Consider the following 14,206-nt stretch of genomic DNA (forward strand, 5'->3'; position numbering starts at 1 on the left):
TGGAACATAAAACAATAGAAACTATTCAATCTGAACAACAGAGATTATAGACTAAAAACAAAAACATGAACAAAAGAGCTAACATGTGTTATCAGAGTTTAGGAAGGAGAGGAGAAAGAAGATAGGACCAAAATGTACTCAAAGAAATAATGGCTGAAAACTTCAAATTTGGCAAAAAAAAAAAAAAGAAAAGCAAACAAACAAACATACAACTACAGATTCAAGAATCTGCACAAATTTCATACAGGATAAGCCCAAAGAAATTGATGTCAAAATATCATAATAAACTTTTAAAGGCAATCTCTCACTCAGAAATGACAACTTAACTATATGGGAAAACAATTCAAATTAAAAATAAAGGGATGAAAAAATATATGCCGTGTAAATATTTTAATCAAATGAAAGCCTGAGTACATTAGGAGCATATTATTAGCACATATAGTTGACTTCAGAGCAAAGAAAAGTACTAGGGACAGAGAGTGACATTACATAATGATAGAAGGGCCAATTCTCTAAGAAGATACAACAATCCTAAATGTGTATGCACCAAACAACTGAGATGAAAAACATGTGAAGCAAAAATTTATAAAACTAAAAGAAGAAATACACATCGACAATTACAGTTGGAGATTTCAACACTCCTATGTCAACAATTGGTAGAACACCAGACAGAAAATCATCAAGAATATAAAATAGCACCACCATTACTCAACAGGATTTACTTGATATTCATACAACACTCCACTGAATAATAGAATACTCTTTTTTTTTCCAAGTGTCTATGGAACATATACCAAGAGAGACCACATCCTGGGTCATAAAAAAAAAATCTTCAGGTAATTAAAAAGAAATCATACAGGGTGTATTTTCAGACCACAGTGGAATCAAACTACAAATCAGTAACAGAAAGGTAATAGGAAAATTTCCAAACACGCGGTGACTACACAACACACTTCTAAATAATCTATGGGCTAAAAAGGAAGTCACAAGGAAAATTTAAAAAATACATTGATGAATACAAATTCAGCATATAATATTTTGTGAGAGGCAGCTAAAGCACTGCTGAGAGAAAAATTTATAGCATTAAATGTTATACTAGTAAGAGGAAAGTCTCAAATCAAAAATCTATTCTCCATTTGAGATTACATGTATATTAAACTTTTGGATATGCCCCACAGTTCTTGGAGAGCCGGTTGTGTTTTGCTCACTTTTATTTTTCTCTTCTGTTTCAGTTTGGGTGTTTCTATTGATCTATGTTTAAATAAACTAATTCAATCCTGAGCTATGTCAAATCCACTGGTGAGCCCATCAGAGCCATTTTTATCTGTTAACACGGTTTTTTAAATTATTTCTAGCACTTACATTAGTTTCTTTCTTATAGTTTCCATCTTTCTACTGAAATTCCCTATCTGTTAAATCCCATTGTCATTTTTTTTTCACTAGAGATTTTCACATATTAACCATAGTTATGTCAAACTCCCTCTCTGATAGTTTCAACACCTGGGCCATCTCTGAGCCTAGTTCTATTATTTTGTCTCTTGACAGCAAATTGTTGTTTCTTGCTTTTTTGTTGCATCTTATTGAATTTATTGAGTTCCATACATCTTGGGTAGACGTGGAGAGACTGAGGTAAATGGTATTTAGACTTGGAAAGGTGCATGCCTTTTTTATTTTGCTACGCTATAATGAGGAGGAATGAGTCAATCTAATCAAGCGTTGAAGCAGGCTTGAGTTTTGCTAGTGTTTTGGTACCTTCCACTGTACCATTTGCTTCGACTTCCTTTAGCGGGCAGTGATGGACCAGGGTTTCCAGTGGGGTTTTGTTTTTAACGTGTTTGTTTGTTTGTTTATGCTGTCATCTCAACTCTCAATCTTCCCTGACGACACCCGCACCATACAGGGGTTCTCTCTTTATTCTCTTTTCTAAACCAGTGCCAGTTCTTACTACCCAGAGGTGGGCAGGCAAGGTGCTTCTTCTCTATGGTTTTGGTTGAGCCTCATTCTTAGGCAAGCCCTGCGCTTATGTCTCTAAAATGCGGCTTTCTCATGCTCTTGTTCCCCATTACAGCCAAACTCTGCCTCAACTATTTGGTAGATCTTCATTTGCCACAGAGTTTCCTGCCGGTGGCCCCAAAATAGGAAAAAATATATATAACCCTACTTTGTTAGTGTAAGGTCCTGGCACCAGCATTTTTCCCTGCCTTTTCCTCCAAGATAGAGGTCTGGGGAGGTGGGAGGAGTGGTGTGTTTGTTTGCTTTTTCTTTTACCTTTTACCCAGCCGTGTGGGTCTTCCCTGTTCCTTAGAAAAGACAGCATTTGTTTTTTCCCCAAACTCCATCAGGTTAAATCTTTTGTGCCATTTGAGAGAATGTTCTGGTAGGGGCTTCATGCTTCAACCCCGCCCTCCCCCCTGACACCATCACTCCCCTCCTCCAGGACTGCACTGCTGAGGGAGTCTCTCAGCTCTCACTCCTTGCTTCTAATTTTCTCACCAGCACCCCCTGGAGGTCTGTGGAGAAGAACCTGCAAGTGGATGTGAACCCCATTTGTGTCTATGATGCCCAAGGTATTAATCCTCTCACTTGGCCATTAGCAATTCATTAAAAAGTTTCTCTGCATTCTCACAGCTTATATCTCTTCCTCCAAGCTCTGCCGCACGCAAGCCAATGCTTGTCTCTCCTTGGAGCAGTCTGCCTGTCTTTGGATTTCCAGTTGGATTCCTTGTGACATCAGCTCTGTGACAAGCTCAAAAAAAGTTACAGTTTTGTAATTTATCTGTTTGTGTTTTTTTTTTCTTATTTCGTAAGGTAGGACCACCCTTTCTAACTTTTTACACCCTAAGCAGAAGCAAAAGCCTCAGTTTTCAATTTATGATTGATATACATCAAATGTAAGTCACTAATCACATAATTCCTTCCACAGAACTTTGTCTTTCTTTTTTCCTGGTGTTCTGAATGATTTTGACCTTTCAGATAAAATCTTCCTGCAAATTGCTGGTAAGTCAGGACATCTCAATTTCCGGTTTTTCAAAACCAAAATTTCAATATTTTATTTGTGATAAGGTTATTTTAACTATTTCTGTTTCCTTCGGTTACTTTGGAATTTAAATTTAAGTTCTTAATTTATCTTAAGTTGAGAAATTAATAAGAATTTAACAGTATTCACGCTTACCTTTGAAATTGTATTTGCTAGTCACAAAATTAAAGCTGTCATATTACTTGAAGAATTTGCAAGTGAATAGTCAATACGTTAAATTTTTAAAAACTGGAAGATTTTTATAAATAAAATCACTAGCTGTTTAAATATAATGATCATATACAAAATGGCAGGATTTTGGTTAGAAAACTAGCTTGAATTAAGGAAAATTTTTAACATATACTGATTGCTATTTCACTAGTCTATAAGCAGCTTTACGTTTCGCTGGCTAATTTCATCAGTAACATATCAATCTTACCTTAATTGATTTTAAGAAAAGCATGTGTCACTAGTAATCAAAATTAAACATTCTTATAAAGCTGTTAAATCATTTCTTTTAAAGCTTTCAAAACATTCCTGGTAGGACTATAATTGATATATTCATCCAATGGGATATTCGACAAATTAGACTTTAATTTGTTTTTTGTGAATTGATTTGTGAACTGCATATTAGGCTAATTGTCCATTTTGGAAAATTGAATATTGACCAATTTACCTGCTCTCACTAAAGCTTCAAACAGTAGAAAAACCTAAGCATCCATCAACGGGGGCACACTAGCCACAAAGAGCTCAAGAGTCTGAAAGAGAAAGATGCGGTTTCAAACAAACTGACAGGAACAAATCTTTCTAGATAAGGAACAAAGCAAGTTACTGCCATTTGCATAATTCAGTGATTCTAAAGGTGTGATCCCCGGACCAGCATCATCAGCTTCACCTAGGAACTTGTTAGAAAGGCAAATTCTCACATCTCAGTCTTAAAACTTTGCAAATTAGAAACTGGGGGGGGGGGGGGGGGGAGGGGGGTAGCGAGGGGCGGAATGGAGGGATGTACATTTAAGCAAACTGTGTTTTCACAAGCCCTCCAGGTGATGGCCAGGCATGCTAAACTTAGAGAATCACTGATACCGGTATCATTAAAAGGAAGACAGTGTACATGTTGCATGCACACAGAGACACACACAATGACAAACACATACACTGTTACACACAGATGCATACACATCACTCTAAATGCACAGACAGGCCTCTTTTAACTATACAGGAACCTGTGAGAGTTGTTCTTTCTGGGCAAGAGAACAGAAGCTCTAGAAGCCCAGGAAGAAAAAGATTACTTTTGAGAGAACCTTGTGTACTATTAGAATTCGTTTTCTACTTCTTTGACAAGAATAGGTTTAAAAACAAATCTTCAGATTTAAAGCTAAAGAAATGTTCCCAGCTATGGTTCACGCAGATTTTTTTTTCCATTAACTTTCCATGTGGAAATGAAGGAAAATTAGAATTAAAGCAAGTAAAAGAGAAAGCATTTTTAAATATTTTCTGCCCCTTTCATACAATAAACATATTAAGTTTGAGAAAAGGTCGCAGGTTACTGTCTAGGTAACTATTTCACTGTTAGGAACTTGAAACAACTAAAATATCAAATAGTGATTTTAATTAATTGTCATGCTATTACCTTACTAAAGGTATCTGTCATGTAAAGGTATTACATGACATTTTAGAAATATCTACACAAGGCAGAAAATTATTTGTAAAACATAACTAAGTGGGTGTCTACAGACCACAACTTTAAATGGAATGCAAGGTATTGTAAGCATAATTCGTCTCCATCCCCTTGTAGTCAACTTGGCAATAACCTTAAAAGAAGCTTATAGACATGAACTTATATTACGTCTCTGAAGGCAAAAGGTTGCAGTTGTGTTTTTCATTCTATAAGGTTTTCTGAATTGGTACGTAAAATATTTCAAAATGTTTAAAATACAGTCTACCAACATATCTAAAGCAATCCAGATAATGAACTAATTAGTACCACCATAACAAATATACATATTCATGTTATATTATATTATATTAGTATTTCCAAAGCTCAGTATAATTTTCTTTTTGAGATGGGAATATAATTCTAATTTTTTCAGGCCACAAATTTATATGTGAGGAAACAACTAAAAAAAAAAAAAATACAAGTCTTTGTGATTGTTCTAGGTTATAAGTCCTAACTATAAAAGTCCTGTGGTGATTTTAAAAATATGTCCACATTTTTATTTTGTATTTATCCCTTCAAGACATGAAATTTAACTCTTTCCCCTTGAGTGAAACATGGCAGAAGTGATATTATGTCATTTCTGATAATAGGTTATAAAAAGCCTGTAGCTTCCATTTTATGTACGAAAAATCTTTCTTAGATCTTTCACTCTTGGGGAATTTAGCTGTCATGTAGTGAGAACATTCAGGCAGCTTACAGAAAGCCCTGCATGGTGACGAACTGAGATTTCCAGCCAACAGCCAGCAAAGAATTGCAACTTGCCAACAGCAAGTGAGTGAATTTGGAAGTAGATCCCACCTGCACTCATCTGCAGTCAAGTTTTCAGATGACAGCAGCCCTGGCCAATAGTTGACTCCAACAAAACAGACCCTGATCCAGAACCATCCAACGAAGGATGGTTCTAACTTTAAAATTCCTGACTCACAGAATCTATGAGGTAATAAATATTTGTCCTTTTAAGATGATAAACTTTAGAGTAATTTGCTATGCAGATATAGATAACTAATGCATGTCCTAAACACTATTATCTGCTCAGTATAGTGGACATGCATTTTGTATTTCCCCATCATCCTTTGCTTTGTGGAATCACTCCTTCTGCACTCTAAATAATTCTGCACAATCCATGACATTCCTGGTATGGCTGTCTTATATGCCCTCCTTGGCATAGACCAGACCAGGAAGTCAGAGTATGCCATAGTGTAACCAGAGTGAGTGATTCAGAGTTACACATGTAAGTTAAACGGGGCCAATCAGAATCACCTCAAATAATGTTACCAGAGTTATTAGAAAGATGTTCACCCTTCCTCTGAGATCATCACTCTAAGTTTCACATAATACTAAAACTGCCATCTTTTCGCTCTTTGGAAACAAGTTTTCTAAAAATAGAGCCAAGCTGATATAAGAAAGCTGGCAAACACAAGATGGAAAGAGAATGCGTGTGTTTTTATCACACTGTTTAAACTTCTGTAGTCTATTATCAACATTTTCCTTTCCACGTAGGTGAGCTTTTTCATATTTCAGCTATTTCTGGAGTTCAGTTGGATTTCTACTTCTGAATGAGTCTGAATGAGTCAACTGAATGAGTCCTAATAAATGTGACAAATTTTGTAAACTCAAAATACACCTAAGACTTTTGCTTCTGGCCGTGATGAAATAATAGGAAACAGTTTTACCCTGTCACCATAAACAATTTAAAATGAACAAAAAATATTCAACAAGTTTTCAGACATTGGACAAAAATCATCTCAGGACAGTGATCCTTGAGAAAAAGGAAACAAATGAAGTGAGGCCTAAAACTGTTCCAGCCTACTGTCTGCAGAGTTTCTAGGCCTCAAGACAGAATAGCTAAAACCAAACAGACTCTGGAAGTCTTCCTGAATTGAGACAGAGTTGAGAATTTGGGGATCCCAAAGCAGCTAAAATTCCTAGTGCAGAGTAACAGTCAGGAGAGTGTTGGAGAGAGAGAGAGAGAGCTGAATTCTGAAAATATGCAAGGAATTTCTCTTGAGTCTTCAGCTGAGTGCTTTTTAGCACATGCATGGGAAATAACTACCTGAGGCTAGTGAAGCAATTCCAGAGATCATGGTGGGCTGGGAATAATTTATCCTCCTAACAGCTAGGGTGTAGAAATCTCTCAATTCATGAGGCAACGGGTTATGTACTTGGAAAAGGATTATCTCAATAGTGGAGCCAAATTAGCTCCAGGCTAAAGGTAACTGCTGTTTTCAAGGAACTTAGATGAGTCAGAGAACAAACTTCAAAAAATGTGTAAAAGAATACAAAAATGCCAGAACTAGACAACATAAAATTCATTAAATCACCCTAACAATTTCATTCAACACTGTACTGGCAATCCTAGCCAGTGCATTAAAGAAGAAAATTTTTAAAAACAAAGATGGAGGGGTCGGGGAGGAAATTGTTTTTATTCTCAGATGACATGATCATCTATCTAGAAAAGGAATCTGCAAAAAAATCTACTCGAAGTAATAAGAGTAGTTTAGCATGGTTTACAAAATGAGTATACAAAAATCAATTATAGTTTTACAAGCTAGTAATAAGCAATCAGAAATTAAATTTTTTTAAACTATACCATTTACAGTAGCATGAAAAAAAATTAATTTGACAAGTATTTATAATACCTATACACCAAAAATTATAAGACATTGATGAGAGAAAAGCCAAACATGTAAAAAAAAAAAAGCAAACCATATTCATGGGTCACATCAATTATTGCCAACATATCATTCTTCCTAAATTGATGTATAAATTCAATGCAATCTCTAACAAAATTCCAGCAGGTTTTTAACAGAGAGTGATCCCCTGACCCTAATATTTATATGTAAATGCATACAACCTGAAAGGCAAAAATGACATTTAAAAGAAAAGCACAAAGTAAAAGAAAAGAACAAATATATCCTGATTTCAGGATATATTACAAAACTGCATTAATCAAGGAAGTGTGATATTGGTATAAAAATGGCAAAAGTCCACCAAAAGGTAAATGAATAGACAGACGTATATATCCACACAATGGATTACTGCTCAGCAATAAAAAGAAATAACCTATCAATATACACAACATCTACAAATCTCAAAATAATTATGCTGAGTGAAAAAAGCCAAAGTAGAGTGCATACAGTATGAATCCATATATATAAAACTCAGAAAAAGTGCAAGCTAATCCATAGTGACAGAAACAGACCAGTGGTTGGTTGCCTTAGGGACAGTGAAGTGTTGGGTGGGAGGGACCAATCACAAGGCACAAGGAAACTTCAGGAAGATGACAGATATCTCTGTCATTCTGGTGGTGGAGAGGGTTTCACAGATGTCAAAATCCATCAAATTTTAGACTTTTTAATACGAACACTTTAAGGTATGTCCATTGCCCCTCAATAAATACGTGCAAATGCTCTTGCTTCTTCTTTACGGAGACTAAAATATTATATCTATAAGAATACATAAAGTCATTTTACCAGGAACTAGTACAGGTCATGGATGGCAGAATCTTACTGACAAAAACAGTTCTTGCTCTACATTTCAATCTGCAGGGCACTTTCTACCCATGGAAAAACTTCAAACCATAATGATTCAAATGGTCTGTCAGCTCTTTGTTCAGTGGTAACATTTGCATATTCCCATTGATCTTTGAAAGAGCATTTAGTGGATCACTAATAATGACTATGCTCCAGCCATTGCTGCTTAGCTGAAATACAATTTGGAGGATAAGGAACAAGTCCTTGGCTTGGCAGATCTAATCTCTCTTGAGAAACGGAGAAAGATTGTTAGTGATAGTGAGTGCCCCCATCCATAACCCAAAGTCCTGCTGTGAAATTCAGGGGAGGCTCTTCTCTCCTCCAGTATCGTGGATCAACAACTGAGATTCTTAATAAGCTCTATTGTGCTCACCCTCCCCGTGTCCTTCTCTCTGCATTATCCTAATTAGGAAATGAGTCAAAGAAACACAACTCTTCTGAGATAACTTTATAAGAACATTAAATATGGAACCAAAATTGTGCCTTTCCAAAGAACAGCCTGCTTTCATCCTCCTCCTGCAGTGGAACGTACTTAAAGGATAATTCTAACTCTAGAAGTAGAACTTAACAAATGCAAAAAACAAATTTGTGAGGCACCGTAGTATTCCTTAGTTTTCCTTTTTCCCTCTCCTCCACACCATGGAGGAAAACAGCTAAAGCCTGCATTTACATCGCTTACCCTCTCCCGGCACCCAACACAAGCATACACATATATGAACACACTCTCAGCTGGATTAAATGTATGTTAAAATCTCTAAACCTTAGGAACTAAACGTTTTTCGAAATGAAGTTCTTCAGTTGAGTGTAAATAGCTTGATTTGTTGCTCATTTTAGAAAACAGAATAACTAACATTTATTGAGGACTGTGTATGTGCCAGGCACAGTTCCAAATGCTTCACCTGCGTTATCTCATTTAATCCTCATGAAAACCCTTCATGAGAGAGGTACTATTATCATCCTCCACTTTACAGAAGTGAAGATGAGGCACAGAAAAGTGAAACAGACTACGCAGAATCACAGAACCAAACACACTAAAAACGACCACAGCCTATGTTGAAACCCTGGCACTCTGACTTCAGAACGCAACTGTCATGCAGGGTGTCATGCGGGGTCTCTGGTCCCGCTCCCTACACAAGAACACAGGATATGGTGAGGCCAAAAAGGAACATCCACGGAGCCATAGATCGGGGAGACATACCACTATAGTCTCGCTAGTGGCCAGATTGGAGACACAGAAAGCAGGAGTCACACGATCCACAACCCACCATCCACTTCTCTGCCAACCAACCTCACTTCCTAACTGCAATCCGCCTCTCTGCAATCCACAACCAGCGCTTGCTAGCTCAGCCTCGGCAGTTATATTAGTGGCTAATGGCTAACTGGTAATAGCTGATGGCCAACTAGTCACAGCTGATGGCTACCTACTACCTGAGCCAGTACCTTTCCACATGAGGCTGAGAGCCTGGAAACTGCACTCTAGGACTCTGTCCCCACAGCAATTCTAAATACTAGATAGTTGCGCCTCCAAGGAAACAAGAAAAAGTGACTAATGTACTCAAAAAGCCCAAACACCATAAGTATTGTTAGCCCATGTCAGTTGCTTTGACTTTCAAATACAAGAGTAAAATCGCATATTCCAGGGTTATTTTGTCAAACCAAACTTGAATCTGTGAAGGAATGAAAGCACCTCAGAGTGGGGAGCACTCAGACTTCCTGAGGGGATGTTACCCAACATGGCCACCGAGGGATCAGACACTACACCTACCCTGGCAGGCCAACTTTCCTGAAGCATCTGAGCTGTCCGAAGACTTTTGCTGTGACCATGGCAACCCTTACTTTCCAGCTGTGTCACACCTGGTTTCCATCATGACAAGAACATTTTCTCCTAGCTAAGTATATTTCTCCTAAGCAGTATATTTCTGCAAATAATGATTTTGGCAAAATGATTCATCTCCGGGTTGTAACCCAGCTTTTCAGGTGGGTAAATTTAAGCTGTTTCTTGGCTGTTCTTCAGGAATGTAAGAAGAGAGGAAGAAAAGGAGAGAGAAACTTTCAAAATGATACAAATGGGATGTAATTTTATTTATCTGAAATTCAGTTAAAGCTTACTCTGAGCATACACGTTTTTGGTCCTTCATTTAATCCAATCTATTAAATCAGGGACAAATTATATTATCATTAAAGTAAAAAAAAAAAAAAATAAAAAAATAAATAACTTTAACACCTCTCCTGGCAACAATATGCCAATTTGAGAGAGGCTGAGAATCCCCCATCAGGTATTTACCAAATAGATTCCAGGGTCCCTCCTCTTTCAAAATCATGGTTCTTTATGTACAGAATGGAGCATACAGAGTGATCAGTCTGGAATTTGGGATTACCTTCTATGACAATCCAAATTTGAATAACTTTTCCCCTTTTGAAGTTATCAGTTCTTCAGCATCATTACTCTCTCTCAGTGTTAACCTATTTTCCTGTTCTTTTATGCAATGTAGGCTACACATCCATTGGCACACACATTAATAGCTAATTGCTCAAAAGCCAGGAACACAATAATGATGGCTCCCTGCTTTCCTACTCAAAAGAGAAGCTTTCTGTACCTCATCATGCTTTCCTGTGGGATACCTGTATAGCATTTACAAGTATGTAAAGAATTCAGATTGGCCCAGCAGCCTTAGCGGTCGCCAGGTTGCAGAGAAGAAGACAGTAGAGACCCAGACACTGGTGGGAGAATAGACTGAAATCTGGGAATATTCTTCATAAAGAAGAGAGAAAAGAGATCTAAGAGAGTCCAGGGATGAGGGGCTGGGGTGACCTGCCTTTGATTGAGGGTGACCCTCACAATAAGGCAGTATAGCTTAGAAGTAAAGAGCACAGCCAGGGGTGTTTGAATCTCACCTCTCAGCTGTGTGACCTTGGGTAATTTACTTCACCTCACTATGCTTCATTTTTCTCATATGTAACAAGCGGATAGTAGCAGAACTTAACGCACAGGGCTGTTGTGAGGATAAAATACACTAGTACATGAAAAGTGCTGAGTGGCATACCTGGAACTATAGAAGTGATAGTTATTGTGACTATTACAATTGAAAAGAAGGAACAGGAAAACTTCAAACACCAAAACTTGGGGCTGAACAAGCATCACTGAAGTCTCCCCTCCCATGGTCATCACGTCTAAGTCAGAGTCTCCCAAAGAGCCCCAACAGCTGCAGACACTCTTCATCGGAGGTTTGAACTTTGAAAACAACCAGGGAGAGTTAAAGAGCCATTCTGAGCAGGGGGAACACTCACAGATTGTGTAGCGATGAGAGATCCAAACACCAGAAGGTATGGGTTTGTCTCCTATGCCACCGTGGAGGTAGTGGGTGCAGTCATGAAGGCAAGGCCACACAATGAAATGGGAAGAGTTCTGAGACCAAAGAGGTTTGTCTCAAGAGAAGATTCTCAAAGACTTGGTGCCCACTTCAGTGTGGAAAAACTTTTGTTTATTGTATTAAAGAAGACACGGAAGAACATCACCTAAGAGATTATTTTGAATATGGAAAAATTGAAGCGATTGAAATCATGACTGACCAAGGCGGTGGCGAGAAGAGAGGTTTTGCTTTTGTGACCTTTGATGACTGTGACTCTGTAGACAAGACTGTCATTCAGAAACACCATCCTGTGAATGGTCACAACTGTGAAGTAGGGAAAGCCCTATCTAAGCAGGAGATGGTTAGTGCTTCATCCAGCCAGGGGTCGAAGTGGTACTGGAAACTTCAGTTGTGGTGGAGGAGGTGGTTTTGATGGGAATGACAACTTTGGTCATGGAGGAAACTTCTGTGGTCGAGGAGGCTTTAATGGCACTCGTGATGGTGGAGGATATTTTGACAGTGGTGTTCGCGACAATGGATTTGGTAATGAGGGAAGCCATTTTGGAGGTGGCAAAAGCAACAATGATTTTGGCGGTTACAACAAATCTTCAAATTTTGGACCAATGAAAGGAGGAACTTTGGAGGTAGAAGCTCTGGGCCCTAAGGCGGAGGCCAATACTTTGTCAAACCATGAAACCAAGGTGGCTGTGGCTGTTGCAGCCACATTACCAGCTGTGGCAGTGGCAGGTTTTAATTACTGCCAGCAAACAAAGCTGAATAGGAGGGGGAGAGTCAGAAAAGTGACAGGGAAGCTATCGGTTATAACAGATTTGGGAACTCAGCCAAGCACAGTGGTGGCAGGGCCGAGCTGCTACAAAGAAGACAAGTTTTACACAATACTCACGTGTATGGGCAAAAAAATTGAGGACTGCATTTGTGACTAATTATATAACAGGTTATTTTAGTGTGTGTTGTGTGGAAAGCATAAAGCATTACGACAAAGGATTTTAATGTAGTTTTTTTTTTGCACCCATGCTGTTGATTGCTAAATGTAATAGACTAATCATGACGCTGAATAAATGTGTCTTTTAAAAAATAAAGCAATATGTAAAATAGTTACTTTGTAGAGATCACCTGCACTCCACAAATGCAGGAGTGGGGGGGATGAGGGGGGTGGGGAACTGTCCTCAAAATCTGCAGGCTGTAGTCCACAGTGATTGTAAGGGGGTGGCCTGGAGTAAGTCAGCGGTAGTGGTGGCTTAAGATTTTCTGTGACAGCGTCCAACACAAGAAAGAGTGCTGGAGTTCCAGACGGTGGGCCCTGAAAAACTGTTTTAATGATTCAAAGAGTAGGTCTAGTGATGATAAAGACACAGATAATTAAATATGAATAGGAAAAGTCTCAATAAGTTATTTATTCATAAAATGTAAGTAGAAAAAAACCTACTTCTAAATTAATGCCATATATGATTGTAAAAGATAGCTAACATTTTTATTGAATATTTGCTATGGGCCAGACACTCTTTAAATACCTTAATTAATACACAAAATTACTAATGGGGAGGGCATTAAAAATCCCTAATTTACAGATGAGAAAATAGAAGTACAAAGAAGCTAGTAGTGCACAAAAGCCACTTAACAATAATGAGGCAGAGCCAGGATTAGAACCCAGATATTCTGCATTTAGAGTGGACAGGACCACCACGCTTTTATTGCTCAACTAGATGTGTTTTTCTAATCCATCTATGCAAGGAGGGCATCTTTTTCTAATTCCTACAAAGGTGTCATGTAAACCATTAGTTCTGAGAACACGTGTGCTCACACACATCTATAATTAATAAGAGATTTAATATCATACTCACATGGTATACTCAATTTTGCTACATCCCTAAAAGGTTATATATTTCCATCAATCAAATAAAACAAGAATTTTGGAGCTTCTTAGGAAAATGAGAGAAAGTGGAGCCTGTATATTGTCTTCATGAAGTCAGTCTTGCTCAATATTCTTGTATAAACTGCTAAGAAACTTTCTACCCACATTTTCAAGAAAATATACAATAAAGGAAATACAGAAAGCATAAATAGAACATTCATTTTTAGTCATGTTGACACTTCATTTGACCCAGTTTCTCTCAAATGTGGTTTTCACAGATAAATGTTAAGAGCTGGATCCCATTTAGAAACTTGCATCATCTATTTTCTATCTACACTGGAAGAGGCCAAGTACAGTGCACATAAACTGGCTCTAGATTAGCTGAGTTCTAATCTGACTATACTGCCTAGGTGCACAACTCTGGGCAAGTTACTTAACCTGCCAGTTTTCTTATCGGTAAAATGGGAATCATAATAGTACTTTCCTCACAGAGCTGGTGTGAATTATTAAATGATGAAAAGTACATAGCACTTAGGAGGCACTATGTGAGTGTAAGCTATACGCATATATAGCCCAATGAAAAATAGCTTTCAAACAATGTTGAGGTTCCTCAAAAAATTCAAAATAGATCTACCATTGTATGACCCAGCAATTTCACTTCTGGGTATTTATCTGAAAAAAATCCAAAACACTAACTCAAAAAGATCTATGTAC

General features: G+C 37.8%; 1 pseudogene; it reads left to right on the plus strand.

Moving 5' to 3' along the window:
- Positions 1 to 11,427: 11,427 nt before the first annotated feature.
- On the plus strand, positions 11,428 to 12,373 carry LOC117038502 (heterogeneous nuclear ribonucleoprotein A1-like; annotated as a pseudogene).
- The last annotated feature ends 1,833 nt before the right edge of the window (positions 12,374 to 14,206 follow it).

This window comes from Rhinolophus ferrumequinum, chromosome 18 (genome assembly GCF_004115265.2).
Source record: "Rhinolophus ferrumequinum isolate MPI-CBG mRhiFer1 chromosome 18, mRhiFer1_v1.p, whole genome shotgun sequence".
NCBI lineage: Eukaryota > Metazoa > Chordata > Mammalia > Chiroptera > Rhinolophidae > Rhinolophus > Rhinolophus ferrumequinum.